The following is a 22,485-nucleotide window of genomic DNA, read 5'->3' as shown; positions in this document are numbered from 1 at the left end:
TTTAGCGGTCCCGAAACCGCTTTCCGACTAGGGTCACTTTAGGGCTGTCACAGACGTGTTGTGTAACTGTGAGACTAAGGTTCAAGTCTTGGAATGTGCAATGGAGTAAAACTATCGAAATACCCTCGATCTGTAAAATTACCAAAATACCGTTGATTTGTAAAATTACCAAAACACCCCCAGTTTGTAAAATTATCGAAATACCATTATAGTGTAAAATTATCGACATACCCCTGTAGGTAAAATGACTATTTTACCCTTGAGGGTAAATGACCAACTTAGACTTCAAATTTGATTAATTTGATTAAGAATGTATGACTGCGTTTTAATTGACTTAACTGTGGTTGTATGACTGATATGCATTTACTATATGTTTAAAAGACTGTTACTGAGTATGGCCGTTCTGCATACATGTGTGATGATTGAGCATGACATACGCGACATATTGCATGGGTTGGGAATTATGGAACGAAGGAAGTATATGAGGATCGTATGGTTGCTTGACGACCATGAATCCACCGATGGCTATTAAGCCTAATATTTGATTACAGCTTGTTGTAATGAAGGTAGTACCGCAACCGAGCTACCATTGATGTGTATCGGATTGGTGGGTCGATATTTATATCCCCACATGATGTGTACCGAGGGACGGAGTTGGTGTGTAGCAGTTGAATTATTGGGGTGGGTTGCACAGCATTGCATGTATGATATTATTGTGATATTATTGTAATGCGGGTTTCGGCCCAACTGAGGCTAAAATGGGCTAGGCCCAATTGATTCTGTTATGGGCTGTGACCCAAATGATATTGTAACGGGCTTTGGCCCACGTATGCTCTAAACTGCTTGTCTGCATCACATCGTAATGGGCTCTGCCTGCATCGATTCTCAATTCTGCCTTTCTTATCGACTATTACTTTAGTAAGGGGATTACACATTGAGTTTTCATAAACTCACCTTGTTTATTAACTGTGTAGGTAATCCTCAACGTTAGGTGGATCGGTGTCGCAGAGGGACTCGGAGACGACCACACAACTACACATGTTTTTCTATTTCGTTTATTTAGTTAAGCACTTTGGTCTTTGATTTGGGTTGTATTAAGGCCTCTTTATTTTCTTAACTTTTTGTTTGGGAAATTTATTTAGTATGCTTAATATCTGTTAGAAGTAGGGCACGATTTTCTAAAACAACAATTGGTTTTCAAAATATTAAATTTTCGCAACTGTTTAAAAGTAAGCTTCCGCAGCAAGTAAGATTTTAGGGGAATTAACGTCTTACAAGTTTTCAATGAGAACATGGTTTTCGAAAAATACTTCAATGTGACACGCCAGATTTGGGCCTAACTTTTAGGCTGGGTTTGGGATGTTACATTTAGTGGTATCAGAGCCAAGTTACAAAACTTGACTATGGAATGGGTTTTAAAATTGGATTTTCAAAAGAATTGTTTCAAAAAGGTTTGAAAAGATTTGAAGTATTTGAAATGTTTTTCCAAAATATTTTCCTGAAAGTGTGGTTACCGAGTCTCCGGCACTGAATCTGTAAGTTTTTTGTTACACTGTACTTAAAGTTAGATTTTGTATTTATTCAGTGTATGCTCTGAAAATCAGATTTTTTTTAGTTAGCAACAATACTGTGATGGATTTCGAAGGCAAGAAAGGTCGCGAGGAGTTGCCCGTCTCCCTTGAACATAAGATGGTTCAGGAAACTGTAGTCAAGGTAAGTCTGCTAACTTCGGGTAACAATACCCTAGTGCTTGGTACGGAGGCACTGATCCAGTTGGTAAAGGAATTGCTGGAAGAAGTGTTCGAGACAGGAGTTAAGGTGTATGGTGAAATACTTCAGGCTAGGCACTTGGAGTGCAGCAAGAAAAGGGATCACAGTTCCTTTTAACTCAGGTGTATTTTGTTTGGATGTGATGTTTGAATACAGAAATTGCAGGCATGTATGGTAAATATCTATTTGCTTCTGTGGTTACATGTTTTGGTTAGGTGTGAGAGGTTTTGAGATTAAGTTAAAAGTGTATTCGTGTAGTTTGGAACTAGAGTGCGTAGCAGGAGCATAGTGGTGTAAATTGAGCTACGCGCTTGTTCAGATAGTTAGAAGTTTCGAGGACGAAATTTCTTTAAGGGGGTAGAATTGTAACACCTCGAATTTGGGCCTAGAAGTATTGGGCCTTTAGTATGGGTCCGTAAGGAGGTTGTATATAAGCATTTAATTGTACAAGGAAATGACACAATTAAATGTCTGCTTTAGTGGTTAATGGCCCTGAGAAGTGTTGGAGAAATATTGGGTTCAAACCTGGGCTTTAGCAAAAATTTTGGTAATAAGTGAATAAAACCCTAGGTGCTTGGATGAAGGCCTTTTAAATTATTGTGGTAAATAAATGTCACAAGAAAGCATGTGGTCTAGTGGTTGTGGCGTCATTAAGGTTGTAAGGGAGCCTGGGTTCAAGTTTTTGCTTTTGCAATTTATTTTGATTTGATCTTGCAATTTATTTTGATTTTTCTTTTAAAGGAACCTGGACTTTGGCCTATAGACCTTATATTTAATTAAGGATAAAATATGACATAGAAAGATCCTGTGATGGAGTGGCAAGGTGGCATGTTGTGTAACTGTGAGGCTATGGTTCAAGTCTTGGGATGTGCAATGGAGTATTTATTTTGCTATTTGAGCTGTGTAGGAGATGGAGTTGGACTGGAACTTTGTGGTTGAGATGGTCATAAGAAAATAAGGAATTTTCCTAATGGTTAAAAGTAATCCCACATCGAGAAGCTAACATTGGAATTGGTGAGAAGATGGGTTTAAAAGGAGCGAACCAGATGAGTTGGTGAAAAAGAAAAAGGTGATTAAAACCCAATACAGGATGTGGCAAGGTTGGTGATCGTGGACTTCGGCGTGTTCTCATAAACAGTTGTGTATTCACGCCCTTCTTTATTAGAAATCGACAAAAGTTGAAAGCCGCCACGAGCGTTCTCGTGTGCTGGGGCTGTTTTAGGCCTTGATGGGTCGAATAGGCCCGATGGGCCCGTGGGCCCACTTGTGTAAATCTAACTGTTAGGTGGGAAGTAGTTGGGCCTTATGGGCCATATGAATGTGATAGGGCCTAATGGGCCATGTGAACGAGATTTGGCCTAAAGAGTCTGTTAGTGTTTAGTAAAAGGGTTGTGGACCTAGTTTTTGGCAACTACTCAAGCAGACATAAAACTTAAAAAATTAATTAATCACGACCCTGGGCGAGTCATAAGGTTAAGGTGTGGCAATGGGTATATGCATGTCTAGGATTGGATCTAGGGAGAGCTTGGTACTTAAGCGGTCTTAAGGACTCACCTCCTCTTCTCTGCAATCCTACCTGGTGAATAGTATCTATTCACTTTAGCCAACGAGGACTTGTTAACGGGCCAAGGTAAGTAATAAACCCATAATAAAGAGAAATTACCGAAATACCCCCAATTTGTAAAATTACCGAAGTACCCCCGATTTATAAAATTATTGAAATACCCTCGATTGTGAAATTAATGAAATACCCTCGATTCATAAAATTATTGAAATACCCTCGATTTGTGAAATTATCAAAACACCCTCGATTTGTAAAATTACCGAAACACCCTCGATTTGTAAAATTACCGAAATACCCTTGATTTGTGAAATTACTGAAACACCCTCAGTTTGTAAAATTATCGAAATACCCATTGTAGTGTAAAATTACCGACATACCTCTTAGCATAAAATGACTGTTTTACCCTTTAGGGTAAATGACCGACTTAGACTTTGAATTTGACTAATTTGATTATGAATGTATGACTGCGTTTTAATTGACTTGACTCTCGTTGTATGACTGATAAGCTCTTAATATATGTTTAAAAGATTGTTACTGAGTATGGCCATTCTGCATACACATGTGCTGATTGAGCATGACATACACGACATATTGCATGGGTTGGGAATTATGGAACGGAGGAAGTATATGAGGATCGCATGGTTGCTTAACGATCGTGGACCCACCGATGGCTATTAAGCCTAATATTTGATTAGCAGCTTGCTGTAATGAAGGTAGTACCACAACTAGGCTACTATTGATGTGTATCAGATGGGTGGGTCGATATTTATATCCCTACATGATGTGTACTAGGGGACAGTGTTGGTGAGTAGCGGTTGGATTACTGGGGTGGGTTGCACAGTGTAACACCCCAAACCCGAGACCGTCGCCGGAATCGAACACGAGGTGTTAACAGACTTCAAACCACTTATTAAAAATTTCCCAGACAAGCTGCCAATCTGCGTACTAGTTGCTTCAAAAATCATATCTTGAGTTCTGAAACTCAAAATCCAGTTCCGTAAACTTTCCCCGGAACTAGACTCCTATATCAATATGGTAGAAGTTTTGTAGAATTTTTGGTTGGGCCAATTGGTACAGTTTATTAGTTAAAGTTACCCCTGTTTCAGGGTTCGACTACTCTGACCTTCATGCATTACGACTTAGATATTTCCCTTTACAGAGCTTCAATGCTTATGCTGATTGTTTCTAATGAAACTAGACTCAAAAGGGAATCTATACATGTAAGGAATGACTTCTAATTGTCTCTGATTAATTTATGGTGAATTTATAAAGTCGGAACAGGGGATCCAGAATTCGCTCTGGCCCTGTATCACAAGAGTTTAATTATCTCCTAACATACAGCTCATATGGTCGTTTCGTTTCTTCCATATGAAAATAGACTCATCAAGCTTCGATTACATAATTTATTCCTTATTTAATTCCATTCCTACTATTTTTAGTGATTTTTCAATCTCACATCACTGCTACTACCAGCATCTGTTACTAAAGCAAACTATGCCTATTTTGTGATTTTTCCTTAATCTAACTAATAATTCATCATACATATCATGAATTTAACACCGAGAATAATCAGCCATGACAACATTATCAAACCAATTTTTACTAAGACTTATGAGGAAGTATCATAGGACCAAAATTCAACTTAATATTTATGCCATTTTCGCATGGCTAAAGTTTACATACCAAATTTCAACAAAACATAATAGCCTATACATGCCGAAATGTTCTCCTAGACCAACTAAAAAGAAGATACCAAAAGTTGCTAGCCGGTGTGATGACTTAGATGACGGTCCGAGCACGCAAAAAGACGAGTCCAAGGAACCTAAAATAGGTGGCAAGCAAACACCGAATGAGTATATAACTCAGTAAGTCATAAGCAATGCACTACCATCCATTAATAACATTATCACAAGAGGAAACAAAATGGAACGAGGCTAATTACTCCATCCAAACCGAACTATACCATAGTTCCTTAGACCTTCGGTTCAATCTCATACCAAGTTACACATTCACATTCCATATACTAATCAATAGGATATTTGAGGCATTTTATACATCATTTTGTTTTCGTTACAATCATACAACTAAATGACCTTTCACTTATTCCACGATAATTCTTATGTACGTGACTTCAATTAAAATTGTCACATAGGTTCAAAACTTACCAAGCTCAACTCCAAATATAAACATAGCGCCTATTAGCCATGAACTCAAGGTACTTACCCGATCCGCTGTCCGTGATCAACTCAATAATGTCGCACACTCAAGTGTCAATAGTGATTCAAAACATATAGTGAGTCCGCACACTTAGTGCTATATAATCAACTCGCACACTTAGTGCTATATAATCAAACTCGCACACTTAGTGCTGTACGAATTTTAAACCCGCACACTTAGTGCCAATCTCATGATCATAAATGTTTATACCCGCACACTTAGTGCCAAATCAACAACTCAATACATCTCACCTCTTTTCTTTTCATTCAATACTTTCATCACCACATACATACATGTATATAAATTTATCATTCCTTTCGGCATAATTACATAGACATTATGTCTATTTAAATCAATACAAAATATATGCTTAGTGACTTACCTTGTGTTGAGTAAAATAGTTCCAAGTCGGCTACTCGATGACCTTCGTCTTTCCCTTGCTTGATTCTCCTCCTTTAACTCCTTGAGCTTAATCAATAAATCAACTAGTTTAACCATCTTGCTAAACATTCATAATTCAATTACACATGCATATGTATGTTTGTATATTCGCAACCATCCTCACTAATTACCCATTTAGTCGATTATACACATAATTAAAGGTAACATCACGAACAGGCATACTTATGTATATTTATATATATATATACACTTCCAAATGGGCATCACCATTAGATTTAACACCACCTTCATACTCAATTAGATGGCCGAATGTATGTATATATATACAATGTCAACTATAACATCTTTTAAACACCTAATTTCATCTCATGAACACTTAATCAAATTTTCCTAATCTAGCATATATTTTCACATCTATTTGTAACATCATGTAAATTCACATATAACTACATTTCTTAAGTTCTACATCTTAATGCCCATTATAGCCACTCCCATGGTCTAAATCTAACAATCAAGAACACCTACCTTTTCACTATGTTAGCCGAATACTCATTCTCTTCTTAGTCCTAAATTCGCACTTCCAACAAATTAGCTTAACAATTCCAACTTTCATGCTAACATCCCAAGCAACTTAACACATCCATATAACTAGCATGCTAATAGCATCAAGGTATCAACCAAAATTTTAGGCTCCTTAGCCAAATTCTAACTCTCCATCAACCCCAAATCCAACCATGAGATAGATAGAATTTAGACTCATCACCCAAAGGTTGTATATACTTCCAAAGATACCCTTGAACATACCTTAATCTAGAGGACCACCTTGGCCGAATCTTCCTTCTTCCCCTTCCTCTAGTTACGGTAATTGCAAAAGAAAGAAAACATGAACACTCCTTCTTCTTCTCAAGTCACGGCAATGGAGAAGAGAGATGAGCATTTTTTTTTCTTTTTCCTTCTTTTACTAACATTATTTTATTTCCAATAACCCAATTTCTTATTATAATATCTAATTAAACATATGTATTGCCCATCAACATTCCATCTTGGCCGGCCACTATAAAGAAATTGGGCAACTTGACATGCAAGTCCACCTTTGTGTTAACATGCACTAATAAGCCATTTAAAATTAGCCTATCATATTTCACTATGTCTCATATTGATCCCTATTTAATAATTTCTCATGCAATTGGCAAAATTAGAGAATGAAACTTCCACATACCCATGTACACACATAATAAGCATAGAATATAGCAATTAATTATTTTATGACTCGGTTTTGTGGTCCCAAACCACTTTCCGACTAGGGTCACACTAGGGTCACACACACACAAAGATTGCATGTATGATATTATTGTGATATTATCGCGATGTGGGCTTCACCCAATCGAGGCTAAGATGGGCTAGGCCCAATTGATTCTGCTCGGTGTGACCCAAATGATATTGTAACGGGCTTTGGCCCACGATGCTCTAAACCGGACTGCATCATATCGTAATGGGCTCCGCCTGATTGATTCTCAATTCTTTCATTTCTTGATCGTTACCCTAGTAAGGGGATTACACACTGAGTTTTCGTAAACTCACCCCGTTTATTAACTATGAAGGTAATCCCCAACGTTAGGTAGATTGGTGTCGCAGAGGGACTCAGAGACGACCACACAACTGCACATGGTTTTCTATTTCGTTTATTTAGTTAAGCACTTTGGTTTTTGATTTGGGTTGTATTAAGGCCTCTTTATTTTCTTAACTTTTTATTTGGGAAATTTATTTAGTATGCTTAATATCTGCTAGAAGTAGGGCACGGTTTTCCAAAACAATAATTGGTTTTCAAAATATCACGTTTCCGCAACTATTTAAAAGTAAGCTTCCGTAGCAAGTAAGGTTTTAAGGGAATTAACGTTTCAGAAGTTTTAAAATGGCCAGAGGTTTTGAGTAATAAGAAGGGTTTTCAATGAGAACATGGTTTTCGAAAAACACTTCAATGTGACATGCCAGATTTGAGCCTAACTTCTAAGCTGGGTTTGGGGTGTTACAATCTAAGTCCCATTCTAAGTCTCTAGCCTAGAAATGTCCCACGTTCCTTTTTTGGGATTTTATAAGCTCAACGCACATATTGTAGAAACAAAGTTTGTGTGATGGATCATTGAACTACTACCCTCCTCGTTATCTCGTGCACTATTTATTGTGAAGGGAGAAAAAAGTAAAGAGATGAGCTCAGGAAAGCTTAGGGAATACACATGTACACAACACAAGAAAACAGACATCAATAATTCACATACTAAACAATACTAAAATTTTGAGTAATAAATAAATTGATAATAAACTAAGTTTTCTTCTAAAGCTAAACAAATGTTTAAAAATATTTGTTTTCAAAACTTCGATAGCTTATTAGGCCATTTTGTTGGCTAATGTAATCTTCTGAATTCAAGTCTAACGTCTAGGCTGGGTTGGGAAAGTTACATTTGGTTTCATTAGTGCCTAGTTTTTCTAAATTTGCACCTTGAAATTTTGAAATATATTTGTATCCATGAATCAAAAACGGGTATTTTAGGAAAGCCATGCCACAAGATTTTTGAAAATTTTATTTTTCTGTAGGAAATTAAATCCGAGATTACTGTTAAAAATTTAGATAAATTGTAAACATTAGATTGTGAACATTTAGGAGGATAAATAATGCTTCAACTTTTGTTTGAAAACTGTAGATATACTTTAGATTTAAAACTTTCGAAATATCACTATGAACACCCAAGGAAGATGTTGTAGGGGTTGGCCACATAGGGCTGCACCTATAGAGTTACCCATTGTCCAGGGAGAAAACCTGTAGCAGTCCGGTTTTGACCCTAGTCAGAATAGTGGTTTTAAGACCACAAATCTAAGTCCAAAAATATTTTAATATTATTTTCTATGTTTGTGATATGTGAATTTATATCCGCGAAATTTCTGTGATTTAATTTGTCTGTTTCTATGCTTAATTATTAAAAAGGATTTAATTGTTTAAAGTGCAAAAGTTATGTGCTAAATCTTAAAGCACCTATTTGCCTTGACTTTTAAAATCAAGGTCCTTGCATGTCAAATGGACCATTTGTTTAAATGGTGGACAATTACGGACATTAGTAGGTGAAATTTCACATGTATTAATAAGGGAAAAGTTGGTATATGGCTTATAATGTGTAATTAAATAAAATAAACATAAAATGGTCATGCATTTTCACCTTGATCAGCCAAAAATTAGAGAAATAAGAAGCCATTGAAGCATTTTGATGTTTGGCTAGTGCATGTCTTAATAGGTGAGCTTATTTTGCTCAGTTTTTGATAATTTCTACATTTCTGTAATCGTTGCTTTGTGTTCTTCAAAACCCATGTCTGAATTTCTGTTTCTGTTAAAAATTTCATGAAATTCCATTGTTGATATCATGAGTTTTATGATGTTTTTGGATGAATTAGAAAGGCTTGGTAGAGGATTTATAAGTTTTATCTTTGAATTTTGATGAAATAGAGCTCTTTGGGCTAATTTGTGAAATAAGGTTTTGAAGGACTAAATTGTGAATTAAATATGTTATTTGGGCTATTATGGAAGCCATGTATATTCTTCCAAGCTATAGTCTTAGTGAATTTTACATATTTGTGATTTTGTGAAAAATGGACTAAATTGTCAAAGTGTGAAAAATGTAAGGGCTAAAATGCAAAGTGCCTTAAATATGTGTTCATGGATTATTTTGAATGAAATGAATGATTGAATGGTTGAATTTGAATTGTAAATGATCAAGAACAAAGAAAATCGGACTTAGATCGGGGGAAGTCCAAAATAGTTGAATAGTCGACTTGTTTCGTCTAAAATTCATACGAGGTAAGTCAAAATATGATTACGTGTTAAATTCATTGAATGTTGCATATACTAGTTATAATCTATATTGGATGGCAGAGAGAGCCTGATGAATGAATTCCGAATAAATTCAGATAATATGCTAATATTAGAAAAACTCTTTATGTTTCTAAAGAAATGTTGACATTGATCGGAGATATCGTGTAAGACCGTGTCTGGGACACAGGCCTCGATTTGATATTTATGTGTAAGACCATGTCTGGGACATCGGCATCTTATCTGATTTTGTGTCAAACCCTATCAGGGAAAGAGGCATCGATACTGAATTACATGATAGAGTACGAGATATGAGAATGTGTATATATGAAATGTATAATCTTTACAGGTATGTTTGTATCGTACTAAATTTCTGAATATAGAAGACTCTATTGCTGTGAATTGGCTATGAATTCATACTATGGACTTCCATTTTATATGCTTTAATAGTTAGAATAATTGTATTTGACTTACTAAGCTTTTTGTAGCTTACTCTATGTGATTTCTGTCTATTTTAAAGTTATCATATATTGAAGGCTCGGGATAATCGAAGGTCACCACCACACTATCGATCTCATTTTGGTACTTTTGAAAGTGTAAGTTTTGAATTGTATATATGTTAGGTAATGAGAGTTGGCTAACAAATGACAAGTTTGTGCATAGTTTTGGTGTATGTTTCTAATTTGCTATGTTCTAATGTGATTTGGCCATTTTGAGCATAGAATTGGTTGAAAATTTTGGTATGGTTGTTGTATATTATTGCTTGTAGGATTGAACACAAAAAGGGGTGACAAAATTGGCTTAAACCAAGCCTGCATTGTGCCACATGGTTAAGACACACGGGCGTGTCATATGGCCGTAGGCTTAAGTCAGTAGTTAGCTATGTACCACATGGCCATGGCACACGGCCGTGTCTGTTGGCCGTGTGAAAAAGTCAGTATAGGACCTCTTTTTAGAACGGTTGGATCATATGGGCGTGTCTGGTGCCCGTCTGTGTCACATGGCTTAGGCACACAGGCATGTGACTTTAGCAGTTTTGAAAGATTTGGTTAAACTCTAAAAATTTTGATTGTGTTCGTTTTAGTCCAGACCTTCCTTAAAAGTATGTTTTAGGTTTTGTAGACCTTTTTAATGGATGAATTGTTGATGAATACCTAAGTATCATTACTATATAATATATGTGATTCTATATTGTTCTTCAATGTTCTGTTCATCCGGTGATGCCCCTTACCTATACTGGCAATGGTTAGGGATAGGGGTGTTACATTTTATTGGTATTAGAGCTATGGTTTAGTCGTTTCTAGGACTACCATAGCGTATGTGAGTCTAGCTATACATGTCATATGTCTGAATCTGTGATAGTGTGATGACCCCTGACATTGGAATGTGTTTTTATATAGCAAATGGATCCCGATAGAGCTGTAGCGGACGATGTAGAAAGTAATGCGCCTGCTCCCGTGCAAGGGACGGTACAAGCTGATTCTAGACCGGCTACGAGTAGCCGTGATGGTAAGGCTAAGCAAGCCTTTTATCAGATGATAAATGAATGGTTCACCCAATATATTAGAACCAATCCGACTGTACAACAAGCTCCACCCTCGGTTAATCTTCCCCAAACTTCTAATATGCCATGAGTGAATTCGGTACAGTTGAGTAGACCACCAGTTGATAAGATTAGAAAGTATGGAGCTAAAGAGTTCCGAGCTACAACGAATGATGATGCTGAAAGAGCCGAATTCTGGTTAGAGAATACAATAAGAGTGTTTGATGAAATGTCTCTGAATCCTGAAGAATGTGTGAAATGTGTCATTTCACTTCTGAGAGATATGGCGTACCATTTTTGGAAAACCTTAATATCTGTGGTTCCGAGAGAATGAGTTACTTGGGAATTCTTCCAAACTGAATTTCGAAAGAAATATATCAGTCAGAGATTCATTGATCAGAAACGTAAAAAGTTTCTCGAGCTTAAATAGAGCCGTATGTCTGTTACTGAATACGAGCGTGAATTTGTGAGATTGAGCCAGTATGCTCGTGAATGTGTATCGAGTGAAGCATTAATGTGCAAAAGATTTGAAGATGGACTAAATGAAGATATCCGTCTGTTAGTTGGAATTTTGGAGATTAAAGAGATAATAGTGCTCGTTGAGCGAGCTTGTAAAGCTGAAGAATTAAGTAAAGAGAAAAGAAAAGTTGATTATGAAGTCAGGGATGTTAGAAAGAGATCTATGAATAGATCATTTCAGTCTGTGTCAAATAAATTCTGGGCTAATTATAGCCATTCAAAGGCTGATGTAGGACATTTGAATCGAGATCGAGCTAGACCATATTCGAATTTCAGAACTCCTACTACTTCTGTTGCAAGTGTCGAGAATGTCTGATCTGAGAGACCTAAATGTAAACACTGTGGTAAAAGACATCAGGGAAATTGTAGATTGAATGACCGAGTCTGTTTCTGATGTGGATCTCTAGACCATTTTGTAAGAGATTTTTCTGAACCTGCTGAGCAAGATAATGTACAGAATCCGAGACCGAGCAACACCTCAGCTAGAGGTAAACCTTCTAGAAATATGGGAAAAATTAGCAGTGGTCAAAGAGCTACTAGGGATACTACTATTAGATTTGAGGCCAGAGCACTTGCCAGAGCCTATGCTATCCGAGCTTGTGAGGAAGCCTCGTCTCCAGACGTGATTACTGGTACTTTTACTCTTTATGATACTTTTGTGATTGCATTGATAGACCCTAGATCAACACATTCTTATATATGTATGAATTTAGTGCACAATAAGACTTTTCCTGTAGAGTCTACTAAAATTGTAATTAGAGTATCGAACCCCTTAGGGAAAAGTGTCCTAGTTGATAAAGTTCGTAAGAATTGCCAGTTAATGACTCGAGATGTTTGTCTTCCTGCTGATCTGATGCTTTTGCCTTTCGACGAATTTGATATAATTTTGGGAATGGATTGGTTAACTCTGTATGATGTAATTATGAATTGTAAACGAAAAGTCATTGATTTGAGGTGTAAGAATGATGAGATAATTCGAATTGAGTCTAGCGATCTGAATGGATTACCAGCTGTGATATCTGCAATGAAAGCACAAAATTTGTGAAGAAAGGCTACGAAGCCTACTTAACTTATGTGTTAGACTTGAAAGTGGATGATAGGTGGATGATAGGAAAGTTCAATTAGTGCCCGTTGTCTGCAAATTTTCTGATGTGTTACCTGAAGAACTACCGAGTTTGCCTTCGATTCGAGAAGTTGAGTTCGGTATTGAATCCGATTTCAATAGCTCTGTATAGAATGGCTCTGACCGAGTTAAAAGAATTAAAATCTCAGTTTCAAGAATTGACTGATCGAGGGTTTGCTAGACCGAGTTTTTCACCATGGGGTGCTCCTATTCTGTTTGTGAAAAAGAAAGATGGCACAATGAGAGTGTGTATTGATTACCGTCAGCTTAAAAAAGTGACTATAAAGAATAAATATCCTCTGCCCAGAATTGATGACTTATTTGATCAGTTGAAAGGTGCTACTATATTTTCAAAGATAGATCTAAGATCGGGTTACTATCAGTTGTGGGTAAAGGATTCTGACATTCCGAAAACTACTTTCAAAAAGAGGTATGGGCATTATGAATTATTAGTTGTGCCTTTCGGATTGACTAATGCACCTGCCGTATTTATGGATTTAATGAATAGAATTTTTAGACCGTATCTAAATCAATTTGTTGTTGTATTCATTGATGATATATTGATTTATTCACATGATGAATCTGAGCATGCCGAGCATCTAAGAGTAGTGCTACAAACTCTGCGAAATAAACAATTGTATGCAAAGTTTAGTAAATGTGAATTCTGTTTGCGAGAATTTGGTTTCTTGGGCCATATTGTATCAGCATCTGGTATCCGAGTTGATCGAAGCAAAATTTCAGCTATTCTGTATTGAAAGCCCCCGAGGAATGTATTTGAAGTCCGCATTTTTTGGGACTTGTCGGTTACTACAGATGATTTGTAAAAGATTTCTTTGTGATAGCTACTCCGTTGACAAAATTGCTCCAGAAAGATGTAAAATTTGAGTGGTCTGAAAAGTATGAGAACAGCTTTGATCAATTGAAAGCTTTATTGACTGAAGCTCCGGTTTTGGTACAACCTGAATCAGGTAAAGAATTTATTGTTTACAATGATGCTTTGTTGAACGGACTCGGTTGTGTTTTAATGCTAGAAGGAAAAGTTGTTGCTTATGCTTCGAGATAGTTGAAGCCGCACGAGAAGGACTATCCGACACACGATCTTAAGTTAGCTACCATTGTGTTTGCTTTGAAGATCTGGCGTCACTATCTGTTTGGTGGGAAATGTCACGTGTTTTCTGATCATAAATTCTGAAGTATTTAATGATGGAAAAAGATTTGAATCTGCGACAGAGAAGATGGTTAGACCTGCTAAAAGACTACGAACTTGTGATTGATTATCACCTGAGAAAAGCAAATGTTGTTGCTGATGCTTTGAGTTGAAAATCGTTATTTGCTTTGAGTGCGATGAATGCTCATCTAGCGCTATCTGATGATGGCTCAGTTTTAGCTGAATTAAAAGCGAGACTTTTGTTCTTACAACAGATCTGCAAGCCTCAAAAACATGACAATGAATTGATAGCAAAACGAACTCTGTGTGATTCTGAATTCCGGGTTGATGTTGATGGTTGTTTGAGATTTAGAAATAGACTTTGTATTTTGAGAAATCTGGAGTTGATTCAAATTATTTTGAGTGAAGCTAACAGTAGTAGATTTTCTGTACATACGGGGAGTGCGAAAATGTATAATGATCTGAAGAAGCATTATTGGTAGTCCGAAATGAAAAGAGATATCTCTGATTTTGTTTCTAAATGTTTAATCTGTCAGCAAGTTAAAGCTGAACATTAGGTGCCATCTAGGTTATTACAATCAATTATGATTCTAGAATGGAAATGGGATCGAGTGACCGTGGATTTTGTTTCGGGTTTGCCCCTGTCTCCGAGAAAGAAAGATTAGATCTGGGTTGTAGTTGACAGATTAACGAATTCAGCTCATTTTATTCCAGTACGATCTCTCAATAAATTGGCTGAGTTATAAATTTCTGATATTGTGAGATTGCATGGTGTGCTACTGACGATAGTGTCAGATAGAGACCCGAGATTTACATCGCGATTTTGGAAGAAGTTGCAAGATGCTCTGGGTACTAAATTGCATTTTAGCACTGCTTTTCATCTGCAAAGTAATGGTCAAACTGAACTGATTATTCAGATACTCGAGGATATGTTGAGATGTTGCATTCTTGAGTTTGGAGGTGCGTGGGAACAATATCTACCTTTGATTGAATTTGCTTATAATAATAGCTTTTAATCGAGCATTAAAATGGCACTGTACGAAGCCTTATATGGTAGAAAGTGTAGAACTTCGTTATACTAGATTGAACTCAGTGAGAATAAGATTTACGGTATTGATCTAATAAAAGAAACTGAATAGAAGGTCAAAGTAATCCGAGATAGTCTAAAAGCTGCCTCTGATCATTAGAAATCTTATGTGGATTTAAAATGAAAAGATATCGAATTTGAGATCGATGATAAAGTGTTTCTGAAAGTATCTCAATGGAAGAAACTGTTCCGATTTGGTAAAAAGGGGAAGTTGAGTCTGAGGTTCATTGGACCATATGAAATCATCGAACAAGTTGGATCGGTTGCTTATAGATCTGATCCCTCACATGTAATTTCACCGTCTAATATTGAGATTCAATATGATATGACTTATGAAGAAAAGCCGATCCGTATTTTAGCCATTGAGGTCAAAGAGTTACGAAATAAGAAAATTCCTCTAGTTAAAGTGATGTGCCATCGTCACGGTGTTGAAGCGGCTACATGGGAGCCTGAAGATTCAACGAGACAACAATATTTGAATCTGTTTAATGCTAAGATTTTCGGGGACAAAAATCCCTAAGAGGGGAGAATTATAATAGTATGGTTTTGACCCTATTCGAAATAGTGGTTTCGGGACCACAAATCTGAGTCTAAAAAATATTTTAATATTATTTTCTGTGTTTGTGATATGTGAATTTATATCTGCGAAATTTCTGTGATTTAATTTGTCTGTTTCTATGCTTAATTATGCAAAAGGATTTAATTGTTTAAAGTGCAAAAGTTATGTGCTAGATGTTAAAGCACCTATTTGGCTTGGCTTTTAAAATAAAGGTCCTTGCATGTCAAATGTACCATTTGTTTAAATGGTGGACAATTATAGACATTAGTAGGTGAAATTTCACATTTATTAATAAGGGAAAAGCTAGTATATGGCTTATAATGTGTAATTAAATAAAATAAACATAAAATGGCCATGCATTTTCACCTTGTTTAGCCAAAAATTAGAGAAACAATAAGCCATTGAAGCATTTTTTTGTTTGGCTAGTGCATGTCTTAATAGTTGAGCTTATTTTGCACGGTTTTTGATAATTTTTACGTTTCTGTAATGTGACAGCCCAAAATAGACCCTAGCCGGAATGTGGTTTCGGGACCACAAAACCGAGGCATAACAATAATTTAAAATTTATTTTGATGCCTATAATATGTGAGTATTCATGTATGACATTTTTTGATGATTGATTTAGTGTTATAAAGGTGAATTTCACTAGAAAGGACTTGTGTGAGAAAATTTAGAATTTGAGATAGGCAAATGTGGAAGTGGCCATGATGCATTCTTGAGCATGATTCATGCTTCTTGCATGTTAGTTAAAATTTGTGTTTTGGATGGCTATGGTCACCTTGAAAATTCGGCCATGCTCATATATGCATATATATGATTGCACATTATGTTTTGGTTATGAACTAAGTGATGAATATATTGGTTTAAAGAAGAAGATGTGGAAGAATGCTTGTGAAATTGCAAGCACAATTGCCTAGCACACATGTAGGTGCTTGATGCTATATTATAAGTTTTGGGCCACAATGTGCAAAGCATTAATTAGTAAATTGCATGCTGTTTTTGTGAGGTATTAAGTGCAAAATTGACCTCAACATGTACATGAATATTCGGCCTTGGGTAGCCTATTGAAGGCCTTAGCATTTCCTTGATGCTCAAATAAATTGTATTGAATTGCTTGATGTAGTATAAAATGTGCATGACCATTGTGTATTCAAGTTAAAGAGTGGCCATATGACCATTTAAAATCCTTGTCATATTCGGCCATAAGCAAGCACAATGAGGTTTTAATAAATTGAATTTGTTTGAATTAGCTCAAGAGCTAAGAGGGCCACAATTGGACAAAGGGAAGGAAAAGGTGATCGAATAGCCGAAAAAGCCGTTCGACAACATCCGAGGTAAGTCCTCAAGAAGTGACCTTACTTGAATTATGTGAGATGAAATATGGTTGTGTATGATTATTGATTATGTGTGTATGAGTATTTGAATTCTACCCGGCTAAGTCCCAAGGCGAATATGCTAATGATTATAATTGTGTTTGAGCCTTAGTAACGAAAATGAAATATGTATGTCCAATGATTATTGATGTATGTGTGCATGAGAAATTGAATGATATCCGGCTAAGCCCAAGACAATTATGCTGGAAATTATATCCGGTTAAGACCAAGGCAATTGTGCTAGTGGCTATATCCGGCTAAGGCCCAAGGCATTCGTATGAAGTTATTCTATCCGGCTAAGACCAAGGCATTTGTGCACGTGATTATATCCGGTTATATTCAAGAATCTTGGGCTGGAGGTGAGTGTTGGTTGCTGAAATGAATTCAATTAGTACACTCGAAAGCCCAAAGGATAAGGTACGTTATATGTGCATTGGGAAGTCGACGTGCTTGAGCAACATTCGCTCAATCGACTAATGAATTTCAGTTATTGAATTGATTGATGCTTTGCGAACTTATATAATGATGAAGTATGAAGTAAGAATGTGTATTAATGAAATGATGCATTTGGCTATGTGAATGTATTGCTGTAATTAGAGTTGATTATATTCCTTGAGACTTACTAAGCATAAAAATGCTTACCCGCTGCTTTGGCTCTTAGTTTTCTAGATTTCGCTCAAGCAATCGGATTTGGGATCGTTGAAGTCAAGTCATCCACACTATCAAGCCTCCATTTTGGTATAAATTTTGGTTGAACTTGAGATGGCATGTATAGGACTACCTCTTGTTTGTTAAATACGTTGTAATGTAAGTATGTACGGCCATGCGAAAATGGCTCGAAAAGGGAGCATGAACTTAGACTAATTGTGGGTTGTATGTATATATTTGGTGTCATGATGTGGCTATGGCTTGGAAATGGGAATGTTGGTCATATGATCAGCCATTGGCATGATTAAAATGATCATATATGAACCTATGTATGGCAAGACTAGTTGAATCATGGAGACTACCAAATAGGTAAGTCCTACCTTAAAAACAGATGCTGCCAGCTGCAGTGGCGTGAATGTGAAAAATCACCAAAATTCATAGGAATGGAATTAAATAGTGAATAAGCTATGTAAATGAACCTTGATGAGTCTATTTTCATACGGAAGAAACGAAATGGTCATAAGAGTTACAGGTTAAGAGTTATTAAAGCAATTGTGAGACAGGGCCAGAATGGTTTCTGGGTTCCCTGTCGCAACTTTAAAAATTCACTATAAATTATCCAAAAAGAATTAGGAGACATACCTTATATGTACGGATTCCATTTTGAGTCTAGTTTCATTAGAAACAAACGACACCAGCATTAAATCCCTATACAGAGAGATATTCAAGTTATACCGTGCGAAGGTCAGAGCAGTCGATCCCTGTAACATGGGTAACTTTAACTAATAAACTGTACCAATTGGCCCGACCAAAAATCCTAGAAATAAATCCATGGATGGATATATGAGTCTAAATTCAGGGAAAATTTACGAAACCAGTTTCCGAGTTTTGAAACTCGAGATATAATTTTAAGGCGACAGTGACGCAGTTTTCCAGCCTGACTGGAAATGTCAAATTGGTGGGCAAAACATGTGAACTTGGCTTGTTAACCCTCGGGTCCGACACCAGCAATGGTCTCGGGTTTGGGGTGTTACAATTTTATTGGTATCGAGCCACGGTTTAGTCGATTCTAGGACTACCGTGATGTGTTTGGGGTCTAGCTATACATGCCATTAAATGATGAATCGATAGTGTGGTGATTTACGACAATTTGACTTTGTGTTTGTTTATAGCAATGGATCCCGATCCCAACCGAGCGATAGCTGATGATGTGGAGAGTGTGGCGCTGCTCCCGCGCAAGGGACAGCGCCGGACTCTCAACCTATGGCCAGCAATCCTAATGACGAGGCTAAGCAAGCCTTTTATAGTGTGATGAACGAATGGTTTAATCAATACATTCGAACCAACACTACTGCTCCACAACCTCCATTCCCGACAAATGCAACCCCAAGACCTACAATACCTCCGTGATCGACCAAATAAGGTCAAGTAAGCCCCAATGATAGGATTCAAAACATGGGGCCACTGAATTTAAGGCTACGGATGATGATGATGCCGAAGCGCTGAATTTTGGTTAGATAACACTATCCGGTGCTTGATGAGCTATCCTGTACACCCGATGAGTGCTTAAAGTGTACCATCTCCTTGCTACGTGAGTCCGCCTACTATTGGTGGAGTACTCGACTTCGTGGTGCCTAGAGAGCAAGTGACTTGGGAATTCTTTCAAACCGAGTTCAAAAAAGTATATCACCAGAGATTCATCGACCAAAAGCGGAGGAATTCCTTGATCTTAAGCAAGGTTCTATGTCCGTTACCGACTCACGAACGAAAGTTTGTGAGGCTTAGCCAGACGCTGAGAATGCATTTCGTCCGAAGCTATTATGTAAAACGCTTGAGGATGGGCTGAATGATGATATAAGGATGTTTGTTGGCATTCTCGAGATACGAGAGTTCGTAGTACTTGTTGAGCGAGCTTGTAAAGTCAAGAGCTTAGAAAGGAGAAACAAAAAGCTGATGTGGGATTGGAGAATTCGAAAGAGGTCCTCGGAAAGTCTCTTCAACAAGCATCAAAGAGATTTCGAGATGATGCAAGCCGGTCTAGAGGCGTTTGGGCTTTTCTAGACGAGGACGCGATCGACCCCGTGACCACACGAGTCACCTCGATCGCGGGTGGCGGAAATGATCGCGAGAGAGGGCGGAGTGTCCACATTGTGGCAAATGGCATTCGGGAGCTGTTGGTTTCGTGATCGCTCTCGCTATAAGTGTGGATCGGCCGACCACTTTATGAAGGATTGCCCGAGGATGCATGAATGTAATGCAAGTCGAGTGCAAACCCGGTGCTACCATCGCCGAGGTAGGCCACCTAGAAATATGGGCAATGTCGTTGGCGGTCGAGAGGATCTAGAGATGCTACCATCGATTTGAGGCTCGTGCTCTGCTAGGACTTATGCCATACGCGCACGCGAGGATGCTTGCCTCTCAGATGTTATTACCGGTACTTTCACTCTTTTCAATACAAATGTAATTGCTTTGATTGACCCCGGTTCTACTCATTCATATATATGTGAAACCTTAGCATCCAAGAAGACTTTTCCCATTGAGTCTCTCGAGTTTGTAATTCGGTGTCAAACCCTTGGGTCATTACGTGCTTGTTAACAAAGTGTGCAAGGAAAGTCCCTAGTGTTCGAGGTTCTTGTTTTCCGGCGGACTTAATGCTTTTGCCATTCGATGAGTTCGATGTTATTCTTGGTTTGGATTGGTTGACCATGCACGATGCGGTTGTAAATTGCAAGAGCAAGACTATCGATTTGAGGTGCGCGAATAATGAAATAATTCGGGTTGAGTCCACGGACTTAAAGGGTTGCCACCGTAATATCGCCGATGTTGGCCCGTAAATATGTAAGAAAAGGGCGCGGCGTACCTTGCGTCGTACTCGATGACAAGGAATCGAGAAGAAACCCGAATCTGCGCCGTGGTTTGTGAATACCGGATGTTTTCCCAAAGAATTGCCGGGTTTACCACCGCTCGGAAATAGAATTTGGCATCGAATTGGTACCGGTACCACTCCAATTTCGATAGCTCCGTATCGTATGCCACCAACGGAATTGAAGGAGTTGAAAGCTCGGTTGCAAGAATTGGTGGATAGAGGTTTTGCTCGCCGAGTTTTTCGCCTTGGGGTGCGCCGGTGTTGTTCGTGAAGAAGAAGGATGGAACCATGCGATCGTGATCGACTATCGCCGACTTAACAAAGCGACGATAAAGAACAAATATCCGCTGCCACGTATTGATGACTTGTTCGATCAATCAAGGAGCTTCGGTGTTCTCGAAAATAGATTTGAGATCGGGCTACTAACAATTGCGAATCCGAGATTCAGACGTGCCCAAGACGCCTTCGAATCGAGATATGGTCACTATGAGTTCTGGTGATGCCGTTTGGGCTCACTAATGCCCTCGCGGTATTTATGGATTTAATGAATCGAATCTTTAGACCATATTTGGATCGATTCGTAGTCGTGTTCATTGATGACATCTTGGTCTATTCAAGAAATGAGACCGAACATGCTTTGAACACCGCGGTTAGTGCTGCAAATTTTACGGACAAGCAATTATATGCTAAGTTCAAGAAGTGTGAGTTCGTTAAGAGAGGTTAGCTTCTTGGGTCATGTGGTATCAGATCGGGTATTCGAGTCGACCAATAAAATTTCAGCCATACTAAATTGGAAGCCTCCGAAATATTACCGAGGTTCAAGCTTTTTGGGGCTTGCTTGGTTATTACCGACGATTTGTAAAGGCTTCTCAACGATAGCCACGCCGATGACGGTTACTCCAAAAGGATGTTAAGTTCGAATGGACGGAGAAATGCCAAAAAGCTTCGATCAATCAAAACTTATTTGATGAAGCCCCAATTCTAGTGCAACCCGAGTCCGCAAGGAGTTTGTCATCTATAGCGACGCCTCTCTACTTGGGTTAGGTTGCGTATTAATGCAAGAAGGTCGAGTTGTGGCCTGCGCGTCGAGGCAATTAAAGCCACATGAGAAAAATTATCCGACTCATGATCTCGAATTGGCGCCATCGATTCGCCTTTAAAGATTTGGCGACATTACTTATTTGGTGAAAGGTGCCATGTATACTCGGATCACAAAAGTCTCAAGTATTTGATGACCCAAAGAGACTTAAATCTGCGACAAAGACGTTGGCTCGAGCTGTTAAAGGATTATGAGTGATCATTGACTATCACCCGAAAGGCGAATGTGGTTGCGGATGCCTTGAGTCGTAAATCGTTATTCACTTTACGAGCGATGAATGTGCACTTGTCTATCCGATCCGACAGTGTGTTAGTGGCTGAACTGAAAGCCAAACCATTATTGACACACCAAATTCGAGAAGCTCAGAAAGTCGATGACGAGTTGGTTGCAAAACGGGCTGCGTGTGTTCCGAACAAGGACTCGGAGTTTCAAATCGACGATGACGATTGTTTGAGGTTCAAAAGTCGTCTGTGTGTCCCAAAGAATTCGGAACTCATTTCGATAATTCTGAATGAAGCCCATTGTAGCCGAATGGCAATCCACCCGGGGAGTACGAAGATGTACAATGATTTGAAACGTCGATTTTGGTGGCATGGTATGAAGCGAGACATCTCCGACTTTGTTTCGAGATGTTTAATATGTCAACAAGTGAAAGCGGAACATCAGGTGCCTTCAGGATTACTTCAGCCAA

Source organism: Gossypium arboreum, chromosome 2, assembly GCF_025698485.1.
Source record: "Gossypium arboreum isolate Shixiya-1 chromosome 2, ASM2569848v2, whole genome shotgun sequence".
NCBI lineage: Eukaryota > Viridiplantae > Streptophyta > Magnoliopsida > Malvales > Malvaceae > Gossypium > Gossypium arboreum.
Note: the sequence above shows the minus strand (reverse complement) of the source record.